The 3319-nt window shown below is 42.5% G+C and overlaps 1 pseudogene; it reads right to left on the reverse strand.

Moving 5' to 3' along the window:
- Positions 1-728: 728 nt before the first annotated feature.
- On the reverse strand, positions 729-1482 carry LOC102912825 (peptidyl-prolyl cis-trans isomerase NIMA-interacting 1 pseudogene; annotated as a pseudogene).
- Between the last annotated feature and the right edge of the window lie 1837 nt (positions 1483-3319).

Below are 3319 nucleotides of genomic sequence, written 5' to 3' on the forward strand. Positions count from 1 at the left end.
ATTCCCCTTTCACGTATCCCACTTGCCAGAATCATTCTTCTTCTTCTTTGCAACCATTATTGAGTACAGTAGGGGTTATGTGAACACGATTGATTTGCTTAACAAGTGGCTACTAATGACTAGGCAGCTATAACATGGTATATTATGTAAAGGGATGATCTGAGCCCTGGGTGGGATAGAGTAGGGTAGTGTGATGTCTTCTTACACTACTTACCAAAACTGATGAAGTTCTTATTTCTTAAATTTCTATTTAAATTTTTGGAGATATAGTGAGCATGGATATTTAAAAACCTAAGAAATCTGCAGGTAAAAAAAAAATGTTCTCATTTCAATCTTGAGCAATTATTTTATGGGCTCACTACAATGAAGACTGCAAGCCATTCACAGATAACACAGAAAAAAATGACTGATATTGTACCTAAATTAATTAGTTTTAAAATATTAGCAAATAAAATCTAGCTCTATAATAAAAAATATAATGAACTGTGATTAACACGAGTTGATTCAAACAATGTATGGTTGGTATCACATTCAGAAATCCAGTAGGAAGCTTTTTTTTTTCCCAGTGGTTCCAGATTTAATGGAAGATGCATGGGGGCTGCGTCACACCCTGAGGCTGAGGTGCTACATCACCAGGTGTGGAGCGTCTGCTTTTTGCAACTGAACAGAGAAACGGAGCATATAACTAACAAGAAACAAGGCCCTCCTGCCTGCCTCTGGGATCTGGGATCTGGGGAGTCAGGTCACTTCTGACTCCCTGAGCCTGGGGGCCTCCATACCCCCATTGCCCTTATGAAGTTAATCTCTTCAGAAGGAGCCTGGCTAGGACAGCCCCAACTGGGGTCAAACAGGGAGCAGGAAGCTCAGAGTCCCTATCTCAGAGCCCCCTCCCAGCCATTTAGGAACAATAGATACTGTGTGGCAGTAACAGGAAGGGGCATCCATGGGCTGCTTGGCAGCCCGAGCAGGCTGGCCAGGTGCCTGCCCCCATTCTGTGCGCAGGATGATATGGATGCCCGAATCTGTGAACACTGGCCCATTCATCTCCCCTGTCCGTGGAGCAAATGATGCATCTTCAAACGGTTTCTGCATCTGACCTCTGCTGAAGGCACCCAGGTCTCCTCTGGCTTTAGCGGAACTGCAGTCGCTTAACTGTGAGGCCAGAGATTCAAAGTCTTCTCTCGACTTAATCTTCTGGATATAGCCATTGATCAGCTCCAGCGCCTCCTCCTTGCTCCTGGTAATCTTTTCCTGCCGCCAGGATGAGGGCCTCCGAGATTGACAGTGCTTTACCAGCAGGTTTGAGCAGCGCACCCTGGCCGGCTCCCCCTGGCCATTCTTGCTACTGCTTCCAACACTGCTGCCGCCGCTGGGCCGTTCCCACTGGCTGGCATTGGTGATGTGATTGAAGTAGTATACTTGGCCTGAGCTGCGACTCATGCGCTTCTCCCAGGCCGGTGGCAGCTTCTCCTTGCCCGCCATCTTCCCTCTTTGGAAGCTTTTAGTCTGAGAATGAGAACAGGGAAAATAGTATTCACCCACTTCTAATGTGAAATAATTTTGATGAAATATTTGAAATAATTCACATCTTCATGACATCAACACAGCAAAAGCTATCTGAAGATATCAGTGATAAAAATCAAGTGTGTGTGTGTGTGTGTGTGTGTGTGCGCGCGCGCGCAAGTTAGGCTTCCCTAAAGTTTATATCAAAAGATATAATTTAAAATGACAAGTTGAGGGCTGGAGAGATATCTATGTCATTAAAAGCACACATTGCTTTTAAAGAGGACCCATGTTCCATTCCCAGTCCCCACACCAGGTAGCTCACAGCCACTTGTAACTTTAGTTCTAGAGGATCAGATGCTCTCTTCTAGTCCCGTGAGTGCATATGCACATAACACACAGAGAGACATATTATAAAAATAAATTTTAAACAAGAAAGAATACTTACAAAAATAAAAATGAAAAGTCAAACTGTGAAATGGTAGGGAGCTATTTTCAGTGGAAGTACCACAGAAGAGTATTAAAAATACAAAATTAACAGCTATGATTCAAAGGCAAAAGTAAAAACTAAACAATACATGTAGAAATGGTTGAGGGAAGAAAAGGAGCAGAACTCATGGACCTCTCAAAAGGAAGATCTGTGAGGGGTCAACAGGCATACAGCAGTGTTCTCTTGCTTGATGCATACGGAGAAGACAGAGCTGAGGCTAGGAAGGTATTATTTCTCCTTTCTACTTCTCAAGTCCCAATAATCTCTCCAGCTTTCGTTTTTCTGTAACAGACTGAGACTTCTTCTGAACCTTTTACACTTGAAGCTCAAGTCTCTTCATACAACACATGAAATGTCTTCTGCCTAAACGAAGGTTTAGGAAGAAGACATTTGAAGGTGATTTCTTTAAAGACAATTTCCATTTGAAGGTGATTTCTTTAAAGACAATGTCGTATTCAATATCATTTCTTTCAAAATTAATTAGAACATTCCTCCAGGAATCAACTCAGCCAAAATTGCCATTGCTGTGCCTGTCCTGGCCAACATACACACTTAATTTTGGAGAGAGGAAACTGTCCAAGACTCCGTGAACTTAAAGGAGCTGGTACCAAGATGAGTCAGGCAGTGAGATTTACAACAGACTCAACCTCAGAGGGCCTTTCCTGAGCTCATGCCATTCAGTGCTGAGTGAGGTTGCTTCTCATTAGTGTTGCCAGCAGAGAGGCTCACACAAAGTTATTACACTCTGTTCATCCCACCCTGAGAATATATCCAATTCTTGAACTTAAAATAGACTCCAGCTCCCTGGGTTAAACTGCTGGTGCTTGATGTATGCTCCAATCACATTCTTCTTGCTCTGCCAGACTGAGTAAAATATTTCCACTGCTGTCCCTGAGGCTATTATAGCCAATTAGGTGGTCAGGGTGACATATGTGCATATAACTCTTTGTAATGCAGTTGAATTTGGAGATGAGAGAGCACAACAAATGCAATGAAATGAAAACTGTTCATAGAAAGGTTATGACAGGGAAAGGGGTTTTCTCTCCATTCATCATAGTCCCTGAACCCAACTTCATTCACTTATTCATTCATCCAATGGGTATTTCCTGCTATCACTCTGTCCACAACACTGTATTTAGTGAAAGGAAGATAATGTTCTTTCTCCAAATAGCACAGAGGTGTTGAAAAACAAGTAAACCAATGGACATATAATGATAGAAAATCAATAATAGCATTACTACACTGAACCTGTAAAAGCTAACGGTTAAGAGGAGCTCATTGTGTTTGAGAATGCCAAGTGCTGCTGGTTCAGATCTCCAAATAATA

The sequence above is a fragment of the Peromyscus maniculatus genome, chromosome 10 (assembly GCF_049852395.1).
Source record: "Peromyscus maniculatus bairdii isolate BWxNUB_F1_BW_parent chromosome 10, HU_Pman_BW_mat_3.1, whole genome shotgun sequence".
NCBI classification, from domain to species: domain Eukaryota; kingdom Metazoa; phylum Chordata; class Mammalia; order Rodentia; family Cricetidae; genus Peromyscus; species Peromyscus maniculatus.